This window comes from Falco cherrug, chromosome 7 (genome assembly GCF_023634085.1).
Source record: "Falco cherrug isolate bFalChe1 chromosome 7, bFalChe1.pri, whole genome shotgun sequence".
Classification (NCBI taxonomy): domain Eukaryota; kingdom Metazoa; phylum Chordata; class Aves; order Falconiformes; family Falconidae; genus Falco; species Falco cherrug.
The window spans coordinates 31,940,577-31,953,798 of record NC_073703.1 but is presented as its reverse complement, the minus strand read 5'-3'; positions in this window follow the sequence as shown (position 1 = coordinate 31,953,798).

Genomic DNA, 13,222 nt, shown 5'->3' with positions numbered 1-13,222 from the left:
CACAAATGGGATGCACTGCCAAGCCCCCTTCCAGCACTACCCCTTCGAGACTTCATTTGCATTTTTTCAGAGGAGGCTGGCATTGCCTCGATGCTCCCCACCAGAGCAGAGTCCCGCTGTGTCTGCGGGAAGAGGCAGTCCCTGCCCCATTGCTTCCCCAGCCTCCGCAAACGCAGCTGGAGCAGGGCTCCGGGAACTGCTGCCTTCAGATTATTTCCATTTAGCCAAACAGCTTGGGAGGGAAATGGCCGGCTCTGCCAGGGAAATCTCACCCTCAGCCCTGCCCTGGCTCACTCTCCCTGGTGCAGCAAGGAGCAGGCACGACATGGAACAGCCATGAAGCATCTGCAGGCACGTGTGGGTCTCACTCATGGATGGAAAACAGCTACGGAGGGTGCTGTGGTGGAGGACGGAGCAGTGCAGAGAGAGGGACGCCTTCCCACACCAGTGCCAGCCTCTCCTGGAAATTTTTCTTTCAAATAATTTAACATGAGCAGTAAAAAGCAACAGAAGGGACACAGTGTCCTCACTGTGGCCAGGAGCAGAGATGCTGCTGGGGCTGTGGGTCAACAGAGGCACCAGGGCACAGGTAGGCACCAGCTCCAGGAGCATAGTGGTACCTGGGGACGGACCTCACCTCGGCTTGCACATCAGCTCATGGACCACTCAGGACACCATCAGCTTTCTACAGAAAAGCCAAATTTGTTTGAGCCTTCAGAAGTTCAGCCCATTTGGAGCGGGGTGAGCTGTGTCCATGGAGGTGGCATGCAGGGATGCCCTTTTGGGGGCTGTACCCCACAGCGATGGGTTGGAAATAGAGGAGGAAGAGGTTAGACCCAAAAACATAAGATGTCTGAGAGATGCCCATGTGCACATACGGCTATATATTTGCAGCCCTCAGCTGCTACAAATGATGGCAGTCAGTGTTTTCCTACCCGGGGGTAACGGCATGTATACGTAAGCATGTGTGCCCATATGCAAGGGAGTCAAAAGAGATGGCAGAGAAACTGGGCAATCGGGCAAATATGTCCAATTTTTACTGTGAGGAAGGACAAGAAAGGATGCCTGTAAGCATGTCGTAGATGTCCTGCGCTGTATGTGATTTCCTGGAGGAGGCCGAGCATTATTTCTGAAAGCAAATGACCCAAACTTCTCCACATTAAAACATGAATGAAATTTCTCCCATGAATTTCCAACACTCACTTTCATCCCAAACAGTGAGCAAGCTACAAAATATCAGCCCTGCCTGTGGAATAAAAAATCCAGAAAAAATGCACATGCAGAAAACTCAAATTTATTGCTAAGTTTTCAGGCAGGAGGGATGTGACTTGGGTGAAACATTTACATTTCTTCTGCCGAATCATATTCAGACTGGAGTGTGACAGTCAGGAGCCCCAGCCCTTAGGGACAGACCCGCAAGGAGCACTCTGCCCTCGTCAGCCCTTGGATGGGGCTCTCTGTCCCTGTGCGTGGTCCAGCAGCTGGTCTGCACCTAGAGACGTGACCTGCTGTTGGGTCCAACTCACGCAAGGAGTTGATGTCCACAGCACCTGGACTTCAGCTCTCGTGAACCCCTGCAGGCAGCTGGACCTTGGCCTCAAACTGACCCAAAATTGCTGTTTTGGGTTCCTTTCAGCAAACTGAAGGGTTTTTCATTTTGATCCATCCCCCACCCAAACCTAAAGGATCCTGACAGCTTGGACTATTGTGTCAGCTGACTTCTCCATCCAAAAATAATAATAGTTTTGGTGCAAAATCCTCAGCCTGCTCTGTTTTAACTGTCCCCAGAGCCCTGTAACTGGGAGGGGTTGGGGGTGGGGGTGGCGGGGATGCCTTTGTGTCCTCTGGCATGCTTTTGCACATGGAAAGAAGAAAAAGCTTTTCCTTACCTGAACGCTCGTTCGTGTTACTGAACCTCTTTGAAGCTGAGCAATAAAAAGCCCCTATATCCAGGAGCAGGGCTCCCTACCAGCCCTTTAAAGTCTCAAATGCAAATTTCACCGTAACCATACAGAAAATGTGGAAGGCTGCTCCAGACTATTGCATTGCTGTCACAAGTGAGTGGTTCTTCAAATAAATACCCTTGGACCAGGGAAGAGCCTCATCCCACCTGCTGGGTATGAGCATCTCCTTGCCAGGGGCTCCCTCAGCTACAGGGCTGCGGTAGGCCCATGGCCACGTGGCTCTCGGCAGCTCACTGGCAAAAAGGCTGTAGGATGGCAAGAGGAACACGGATGAATGCCAAAATAATAAAATAAATAAAAAGCTGTGCCCTTGCACTGGAATAAATAATTTAACAAGGGAAGCTGGGACAGTCCTTGCAGAAAATGCAAGCGTGTGCTTGTGTTTATCTGAAATTCAGCAGCGGTGGCGGGGGACGCGAGCTGTGTATAGGTACAATAAAATACCCAGAGCCACCACAGATCTCTAGCACGAGATACTGCAGTGGCTTTTTCACATTGCTTCATTTTCCTTCCAATTAGACAGAAAATGGAGCAAAAGCCAGGGGTGAGGGGTGGCAGTCGGTGAGAGCAAAGCCTCATTCGCACAAGGGAGTGCACAGTTAGCACCCATCACCCTGTTCAAATGCACCCTCCAGTCCCTGCCTCCAAAACCAGGAGCAATAATAGACCTCAATCACATATGTGGTCTTAGCCTGTAGGCCCATGGAGCAATGTAATGGCTCTTTCCATCTGCTCCATGGGGATATGTCTTAGCTGGAGCCCAAAAGAAGCTTGAGAAACATATCTGAATGAGCAGGGAAAAGAAGATGCACAGAGATATCCAGTCACAGCATGTGTGGGAGAATGATGAGCATGGAAGGAACAGAGCCAGATTTGGGTGTGTTCATCCTAGAGTGAGGCAAAGAGAAAACTTTTAAAGTTTTAGTAGGTGGAGGCACTGAACCACCATGCCTGAAATTCAGGACACCTCAAGGCACAACAACACTGGCAACCAGGTCAAATGGACACATGGGAAGAGCATCTCTCAGAGCTGCTAGAGATCCTCCACATGGCCTTGGGTACATCACTCTGTCTCCCCTTGAGTTCCTCAGAGACAGTTCCTTCTCTGCCCCGCCCCCCTTCTTTACCCTACTGCTAGCTCTTATATTAAAGGAGCTGCCACATTCATATACCAGCTGCACTCCTAAATGGGCCGATCACTCCACTTACTCTTGGCAAGAGCTGAGTTGCCCAGGTAAGAAAGAGAACAGGCAGAAAAACAGGCTACAGTGCCCAGGTCTTCTTCTTTCCTGGACCAGCCTGGTTCCTCCAGGTGATGGTCCAGCAGCTGGTCCCAGCCCAGCTCTGTGAGAGCGCCTGCCCGGTCCAAACACAGACCTCTGCCCAGCTACAGCCAGGAGGCACCTTGGGAAAGTATGAAAACAAGCAGGGAGAATAAACATCCGGATGAGGGCTGAGGAGGGAAACCAAAACACTGGGAGAAGCCAGGAATAATAAGAACCAAAAACAAATAGAAAAGAACTAACGGGAGCAGCAGATCTAAAAATAAAATGAAAGAACAACAGCAGGGTGGAGGGACCAAGATATTTCAGGGGACTGGCAAGGCATGTAGAGCTTTCAGGGCTCAGTTTTACTCACCCCTGGGGCATAGCCAGCCTCTCCTCTCACTGCCTTTTCTCCCAGATGTAGGGGAGGATGGGGAGAGTAGGCTGGGACTCCCAGGAGCTGTTTGAGTTGTAGGATCGACAGCAGCCTGCTGCCCACCCTTGCCACATCTCCCCTGGGGACAAATGAGTTTGCTATCCAGGAGCAGGATGCAGACGTTTTCCCAGGAGCAGATGCCCCATCCAAAGCCCTTCTTAGCTCCTGCTGGAGATTGCTCATCCCTCTGACCCACCTACGTGCTGGCCCATGGGGCTCGGTGAGGCAGGCACCACAGCTGCTCAACCCAAGTCTGGAGGGAGAAGACGTGTCTCCTATGCACCCCAAATCAGTGTTGTCGTGGCTGGAGCTGAATGCTGGTTATCCCAGGAACTGTCCCAGGATGGCTCTGCAAATCCTGTCAATTCAGAGCCATTCACTTACTCTAACATTTATATCCAAAGATGAAACCACTGAAAATCAAACCCTGAAACATCCTTTGTTGGCTCAGATTGCCTGAAGCACACTGGCCGCTCAGGCCTAGATCATACAGAATCAGTAGGAGAAAGGAAATAATTTATTTTTTCTTTTTCTCCCCAAGGAATTACCTCAGCTCTCAGTGGGAAGGCTGTACAGGACAGACTCTGTCCTGGCTGGACCGTATGGGCAGGGAGCGTGGGGTGCCCAAGCCTCCTGTGGGGAGGCAGTTTCAGAGATGGGCATGGGGCCATTCAGAGGTGGCTTGAAACCTTCCCCTGGCAGCTGCAGCAGGGCTGGGACCTGCCTCCACTTTACCCAGGCTGCCCACAGGGCTTCTCGATAAACACATGCTCTCCAAGGAGGGTCCAAACTCCTCCAGCACAGAGGCCCTACATGGAATATTCAGACATTTGTTTTTCCTTTGGGATTTCCCCCATTTTTCACCTGTTGCTCAGGGCTGGGAGCCTGCCCTTCTCTGCCACCAGTTACCCATTCACCCTGCCACCAGCACTGGCTCCTTGAGGTGGCATTTCCACGATGGGACTCCAGGAGCTGCAGGGAGTCCAGAATCGCACTGGATTAAGAGAAAACACTTCAGCCACCTCTTGGCCCTTGACTCAGAGCAGTTCCCCTCTCTCGAAAGCAAGATGAACTGGGTCTTCTGAGCTGGGTTGTGCTGCTGCCACCAGACGCACCACACCACACCTCCCCTTTCCTGCTCTTGGAAACCCTCTGGTCTCACCAAGGCTGCAAGTCCACGGCCACCTAATTAAAACCAATGGTGAATTTTAAAGACGAGAGAAAATAGAACAATAAAAATAAAAGAAATCAGTCTGGACAGAAGGCCAAGGAGGCCATGTGCCAGGAAAGTGAGCTGCCTGCCAGTTTGGCACAGAGTGAATGCTTGGCCTGTTGAGATGAGATGCTGGAGTGGGGTGCACTGAAAAGGCACTTACTGTCTTCGAGGGGCAAAGGAGCGGTGGGGAAGGGGCCAGGGATGAGGACCAGACAGAGCCCGAATGATGGCCAAATCCCAAACACGCACTCACAGATGAAGATGGGTGGTGGGGGAAGATCAAGACGTGTCCCCGCCAGGGACTTGGGTGGTGTTTGTCAGCACAGCCTCATAAATGACAATACTGTAGCTGCTGCAGACAAGCTCCCACCAAAACCAGAGCTGGAGATACACAGAGTGAAGGACAGTCCCCACCAAGCACGCTGAGGGTATTGGGCTGTGGAGCAGCAGGAAAAGGCTCCCAGCAAGCCGGGGAGCACGCAGCAATGGGGCAAGGAAGGGAGGGATGCAGCCAAGAGCAGCATGTGATGCACCAACCCTAAGAGTCAGGGATTCGAAGGATGGTGAAGGCCCCAAACGCCTTTGCCCTGTGTGGGAACAAGACACTCAAACCAGCACTGGGTGCTGAAATGGGGGTGTGAGGTGGGCAGTTGCCCAGGTGCTTCCCATGCACGCCACACCTTGGCAGGGTGGCAGCCTACAGGTTCCCCCCAGGCCGCCCGACACCAGCAGTGGAGGAGGTGAGGAGGCTGTGCATGACTTTCCCTGCTTCCCACCTCTGGCAGCGCATGCTGGCAGGCGGCATGGGCTGCTTTCCAGGATCCGGTCTCTCCTTGGCCCCTTTCCCCAGCTCCCCAGGACACAGCACAGCAGACAGTAACATGCCCGCCTCTCCGTGGGCTGGTTTCTTATGACCCAATGAGAGGAGCCTGTGAAAGGAGCAGCTGCAGCCAAGTTTCCCCTTGTTTTTACTTTCCCTGTTTCATTTTGTCTGGGTCCAAGTGGTGGGTTTCGAATCCAGCCTTTTCCTTTTGCGGCTCTCCTCCGCTGGTCCCAGTGGCACTGTAAGAAAATGTTAAGTTGGAGACAGCCGGCACCTCCCTGGCTCTGAAAGCTGCACCCAGCAGGATCCCAGCCGGATCCTGGGTTGGGCTTGCAGAGGGTAGATGGAAACACACCGCCATTTCACATCTCTGCTGGGGAAAAAGGAAAGCGAGTTGTTCAATGTGCAAGTCTGAGCTGTCAAAGATGGGATTTTCCTCCCAAAAGTCCCCTATTTCTGTCTATACACTTCCAGATGTGTGGCCGCAGCAAGGCTGGACTGGCTGAGCTTTTCCAGCAGGTTTCCCCTAAAAACCCTGGCAGGCTCCTCCACCGGCCCTTGTGCACCCCATGCCCTGGTCGTGCGCTGCTGTAGCTGCACCCTTCACCCTGCAGCCTACTCAGGATCAGGCCCTTTGCAGCCCTCCTTCCAAAAGTGGGTTGCCCGTGAGAAATTAGCGTATTTCATACACAAACGCACATGGGTAGAAGATTAAAAGGCAAACACGGGCTTGTTGCTCTCTCCCGAGGCCTCCCGGCTGCGTCCAGATTTGCTGGGGCTGCGTCCCCTCCCCTGCTCTCCTCTGGGCATTGCCTGCCCAGCTGCACAGCATCTCGGCAAGCCGACAGGACGAGTGACGGGTAAACAGAGCTTTTCCATGGAAACATTTGTTCAACAAGGAATTGCAAATTGTCATGGCGAGTATCTGGTTTCCTCCAAAGTTTTTTGTTGTTGTTTCTGAAAGCTGCCCGGCCACTCTGGCTTTTGTGACCATTTTTTTCCCCCTAATGCTTAATTTTCAGCAGCTAGGATCTCCTTGCTACTTTTCTGTTTACCTCTTCCTTGGGTTTCCATCTTTTTTTTAACATAAACAGAGGCAATGGCATCTCCTTTGGGCTTTTCTCCAGAGCACAAACCCTCTACCACACTGAGAGGCTAATGGCAATGACTCAGGACAGGACACTTGGCTTTTGAGTCTGAGAAGAGTCTGAATTGGAGAGGTGGGACTGGGCAACCTGCTCTGGGCCACATCAGCACAGGGACACGGAGGAAAAATCCTGGTTCCTCACAGAGCCTGTAAGAAGCAGCGATAATTTGGGCTAACGCTGGCTAAAGCTCCTAAATGACACACTTAAGCACAGGAGGAAGCAAGAGCCCACATCAGACTATCCAGAAGGAGATAAGAGACAATGTCTGCATGGTGCTTGGGTCTACTCGGAGTGCTGTGACAGTGTGTGTGGGTCCCCAGGCACGGGGACCCCAGCCCAGCCCCGTGGGCACATCTCACCCCATCCCCTTGACGCCACGCTGCTTTTTCTCCCGCTGGCTTTTTCCTGCTTAACTTGGATGGTTTTTTTTTTTCCCCGAGCAGTTCTGGGTGTCCCCCGGCATGTGCTCAAGGGGCCAGCGGGGTCCCCAGCAGCGGGCGGCGGTGACAGCAGGTGGCACTGCAGCCCCAGAAACGCGCCGCAGCCGCCCCGGGAGCTGCCGTCCTGCCCAGCCACACTCACACTCCCACCCCCACCCACACTCCCACCTATACTCACCCCCACCCACACTCACACCCACACTCCCACTTCCACCCACACTCACACTCCCACACACACTCACACTCACATCCACACTCACACCCACACTCACACTCACAGTCCCAGACCCGGGCTCAGGCAAAGCAACCCCCTGCACCCTGGGGCGCATCCCCTGCGTGGGACCACACCAACCCTCACAATTTCACACGCCGTGAAGCACAAGAACATGGGTTATTATTCTTAACCCATGCCAGAGCAGGGTGTCCAGGGGAAATCCTGTGCTTGAGTGGGGGTTTGATACTGGGATGAGACCTGGAGCAGAGACCCTTGCTCCTCTGGCAATGGGACTTACCGCTCGCTTTTTGGGGTGCAAGAGGCTGAACATGCATGTTTCTTGCAAACAGGGAAAGTGGGAGGAGGCAAGCAGTCCAAGAAATCAAGGTAGCCCACACAAAGCGCAAGTACTGGCTGCCACAAACCAGGGGGATTTAGGGAAGGAGCCCAAGCTGCTGTAAAACAGTGAATGTGAACACAGGGTTTAAAAACCCCAACAACATCCTTGCATGAACTATACTGATTTATGCCAGTAAATTTCTACCACTCTCTCCTGTTGTGCCTACTAAGAACATAACGAGGGATGCACCACAGCCTCTGTTCCCATCCTATAACCACTCTGCGAGTTCAGGCTTTATTTTTAGCCCGGCTTCTCCGGGGCTTTGTCTGATCTGATTTCTCTGGAGAGAAGATTTTTTCTGCTAAATGCCACCCTCCTGCTAGAAACTCCCGTTCTCCCTAGCATTGCTGAAGGGGTTGACCTTTCCAAGCACATTTGAAAGATAATCGGGTCAAATTTGGAAAAAACTGGCAGCCAAATAGAGGAGAGAGAGACCTAAAAGAGCATCCCAGATAAACAAGCGGGCCTCAGACATTGGAGTAGCTGGTCGGTGGCCTGGGGGAAGTCAGGCTTGCTGCAAGAGGAAGGAAAAAAGGATATTTTCCTTCTTTCTTTCTTTGATTTGGCTGGTGTATTATTGCCAAGCTCTTTGTGACTTGCTTTCAAGCAGTTTGCTGTGAGTGTTCAGTGTTGGTTAGTGGTGTTTGGTCTCGTGATGTTGTTTCTGGCTGGCAGTTGGTTGAGCTCATGTCTTGTAATTAGTGGGTGGGCTTGAGGAGACCACTGCGGCTTCCGATCTCTCAAGGAAAGGGAGAAAATAAGCAGGATTAAGGAATTTTAGAAAATTATAGACATTTTCATTTCACGTAAGCTTTGCCAGGAACACCAAGCCCTGGAGGATGTCCACTGCAGGGTGCGTTGCCCATGGGCAGGACTAAAAAACTTTGTTTCTCATCATAGGCACCCAAATAACTCTATGTGTGTCTGTGTGTGTGTGCACACAAACCCAGCATTGCCTGCCCAGTGGTCCATGGGCCAGCAGTGGCTGTGGGAACACCGTACCCTGCAAGATTAAAGGGATACAGGATACATTCCATCTGCAAACAGAGTTTTACACAGATTTCTTTTTTATAGCAGGATTACTGTAACTAGAGGGACCTCAGGGATGTGGAGGGATGTTAGAGCAGGCAGAACGCTGGCTCTTGTTCACTTTTAATCAAGCTGGTCTGTTGAGATGACAATGCTGCGTGTCCAGACCAGCCCACCTGAGCTGTTGGACCCCACTCGAGCTAATCCCCTGCTCATTCACATGGTCATTCCTGCAGCAGAGAGAGACACAAAACCAGCCACAAATGCACCAGGAAAATGCCAATTGCGAAGCTGCAACAACTGAGCAAGACGCATAGGAATAGACATAGCACTCAAAACTGCTTTTCACTGGGGTGTCTATTTGTCGCTGGTTTAGGGACCTGGTAGGGAACTAGGACCCCAGCTCCCCAGCCTGTCTCATCCAATACTCCAGCGGACATTTCCGCTACACATATTCGTTCAGAAGCATTTAAAACTCAAAAATAGTTAGTACTTGGTGCTAAACATGCAAAATAAATGCAAATGCTGTTTCAGGTGGGCATTTACGCTCCTGCATCTGCTGCAGGTTGCGGGATCAGGCCATCCCATTCCCATCTCAGTGGAAGGAGGTGCCACCTCCAACATTACCAAGAAATCCCTGGTTGCTATTTTTCCCAAATAAGTTTTTTCTGGACAAGATTTGATAACAAGTTTTGTCTTGAGAGAAGGACTGACCTGGCATTCAGAGCAGAAGGGATCTCATCAGCCAGACACAGGCACGTGCCCCAAAACAAGGCTTTTTGAACTACAGTAGATACAAAAAAATGATGTCTACTTTATAACTACAAACACGGATCTAATCCTGCACATCTTGCTCATGGGAACAAGTTGTTCTATGGAGTGGCTCTATCAAGTGCATTTATCTCTATATATACATGTATACATATATGATATGTTTATGTATTCTGTCTCCCATTCAGTGTAGATATTAACCATGTGCTGTTCCACCCAAACAATGTTAGAAGTGGCCTATGCCTTGCTGGCGATGACTGCTTCCACCATCACTCACATGGTTCTTGTTTGCAGGGTTATTGCACGAGAGCTGCCAATTGCAAGTCCCTTGGCCCTAAAAGAAAGGGGTTTTACTAAAAACCAGTCAACTTTGGGCAAGAGCCCATTGCTTTCCTACAGCAGGGCGTCAGGCAGCAACTGTCACCCCATGGGGACATCTCACCCCTGAGATGGTGTCCTTCACCGGCATCCCTGTCGTGCTGCATCCATCCAGAACTGGGGAAGTACTCCAAACCAGTCAAGGACCTCTCTCCCTCCCCCCTCCCCCTTTAATACAGCAAAATAACCGTGCGATTATTTTTCCACATGAAAGTGCCCCGGTGTTCAGGTGGACAATCTGACTCCGGCTGAGCTGCCTGGAATCCCTGTGGTTTTGATTTTCAGCAGAGAACAATCTTATCAGCCCAGATTGTACACAGAGATAGGGAGCCTTGGGGTAGGGTTGCATAAGCGCAGATTGCCTCAGCTGGGATGGGGAAGGCTCCTCACTCGCTGTATTTATTTGTTTTCCCCACCGCGGGTTTCAGGTTCTCCCGGTGACCATCATTTCAGCTTTCTTTCCCCGCTCATTGTTTGAGCAGCCGAGCCTTCCTCATGGATCACTGGGCAGGACGTTCGGTTTAAGCCTGGCCTCAGCCCTCAGCCGCTTGCACACTGCCTTCAGAGCTTTCTTGCAAATAGGGCGTTTTTCCCCCCATCCCACTATGATTCTTCTCCAGGCAAGGATAGGATGGGCCCCAGTTTGGGATGGATGTGATTTCCCCCTCCCTCGGCACACCCGTTTTGGCCTCTTCCCCTCCTGCCAGCTCCTCTTTCAAATCTGGCAATTGCGTGGGCACCTTGTCTCCGATTGCAAAGGCAGGATATACAGTTTCCGCGGAGGCCATTAGCAAATAGTTGTGGCTCCGTAACCCTGGCAGAAGAGGGGGATGAGGATGGAGAGGCATCCTGAGCAACGCAAAGCCCCCCAGCCATCACTCATGAGAGCACTGGGGGTGCAGACCCAGAGACTCGGGCATCCGAGGACGGCAGATGCTGCAGTGCTGACGTGGGGGTCCCATCCCATGCCATAAGATGCTCCTCTCCCAGGGCAGTCCCCTCGTGTGCCACCCAAGGGCATGCAGCAGCAGGGACTGAATGCACCCACGCAACCTCTGTGCTGGGGCTCTGGGATGTCACTGGGACCTGGCATAAAAAGTCACCATGCAAGTTGGAGTGTGAGTGTGTCTTTCAGAAAACATTTTAAGTTTGAAGTTAGCCCTGCAGTGGCATGGGAGCCATCATGTGCGCATTGAACTCCCCTTGCTGTTGGAAAACCTTAGGTCTCGGTTCTATCCACAGCTTTTGCTCCTTTTGTGTCTTTTTCTCCTGGTTTAGAGGACTTTAAGAAATCTGCCTTGTACTGATGCCTTCAGATCATGCAACTTACCTCTTTTCCTTCTCTAGGATAAATTACCAAACCTGACACACCCAGTACCCAGAAGGGACCACTGTGACTACCTGGTTGGATGTCTGGTGTGCCATGAGCCCAGATCAAGCCTGCTAAACATCTCCTAGAAACTCATCACAGTGCAGGGGGTTGATTCTTCTCCCTGCTAAAATGTACACCTCCCTTTTAGGCTTGAATTAGGCCATGAGTGGGTGCAGGCCAGAGTGGGGTAGTGGGGGTGACCAGCTGCTGGACATCCTTACCATGATCATCATGTTTGCTGTCACAGGCTTTGGCCACAACACTGTCGTCCCCCCACCTGGTACCAAGTTCCCACCGGCTGGTGACAGTTGAGCAGGCCAGCAGCAGAGCCCCAGAGCCCCTTTGCTGAAGGTGTCCTCCAGCCCCAGCCCTGCCTGTAGGTGGGGAGCTCAGAGGCAGAGCAGAGGTGGGGGTCTCCAAGGAAGCAGACTGCAGATTTCTCTTCCCGTGCCCTGCTTTGCCTTTGCCCTTCTGGGGGCTCTTTGAACCTCATCCAAGTTACCCTTCGGACCTGGAGGCCTCAGAAGCAGGTTCTGCACACCAAGGTAATAGATGGGGCTGGTACAGCCCAGGGTGGCATCAGCTTCTTGGCCAACATGTTTCACCAAATATGTCTGTCCTCTTCATTACGCACCGTGTCTCCTGGGGACAGCACAGCTCCAGCAACCCCACGTCCTTTACCTGCACTCTTCCCTCCAAGAAATAATCTCACATCCCTGTCAAGCACCTCCTGGGTCTTTGGGGAAGTTGGCTTGCAGGGCACTTCAGCCAACAGATTCCTCCTGGCTCAAGCCTCAGCATCTCCCCCTCCCGCAGTGGCAGCAGTGATGCTGTCCCAGCAGTAGAAAACCACCATGTGCTTTCACCCCCATGCACCCAACAGATGCCAGACATCCAGAGGAGCATGGAGCAGACCAGGGCATCCCCACCCCAGCTCCACTGCAAACAGCATGTGGTGCAAACCATCAACGGTCCTGTGTTGGTTGGAACAGGGTTGGAAGTCACCACACTGGGGGACAGAAGTGTCCCCTGCAGCTGAGTGCTGCTGAGCCCGCACCCTGTTCCTGGCTCCTGCTCGCTTCAGTTCTGCTCCTGCAGAGGAAGGGCTGAAGGGAAACCCTTCCAAGGCAGGCAGAACGCAACCTCTGGCTATGGAGAACCAAGCAGCCCGTGGCCAAACGCTTGGGCAAGTTCTGCAGTTTCTTTGTGCGGGTGCCTCTGCCCAGCCCTGGAGGGCTCGCAGGAAGGGAACAGCAGTTTTTAAGCTGGTTTTCCCTCCCTCTTGCACTCTTTCTCTCCCTGCTTCCCCGTCGGCTCCAGGAGATTAGGCATACGAAGATCTTAATTCCCTAAATACATCTCTGATTTGTTCTAGCATGACACAGCTCTTCTGTTCAATGAGACACACGCCAAGGCTACGCCTGTCCACGGCCCTGGCACTGCCACAAAATCCCTCCCGTGCCCACAGGGGCAGTGCTGTGGGTTCCCGTGGCACCCACCACCCCGTACAGGGCAGCAGGAGCAGCAGGAGGGGACAGGCATCCTTCGGGGCTCAGGAGAAGTGCCCTGATGGTTTGCAGATGTGATTTCATTTTTCAATTGTTTCTAATTTGCTTGGGTTTGGGGTTGGGTTTTTTTTTTCAGTTCTAGAAAAGAGACAATTTCTTCAGGGAGTGTTAGCCACAAGCCTCATTTGGCATTGTTTTTTAGTCAATTGGTTTTGTCTTGTATTATTAGGAATATTGTATTACATAATGATAAGCTGC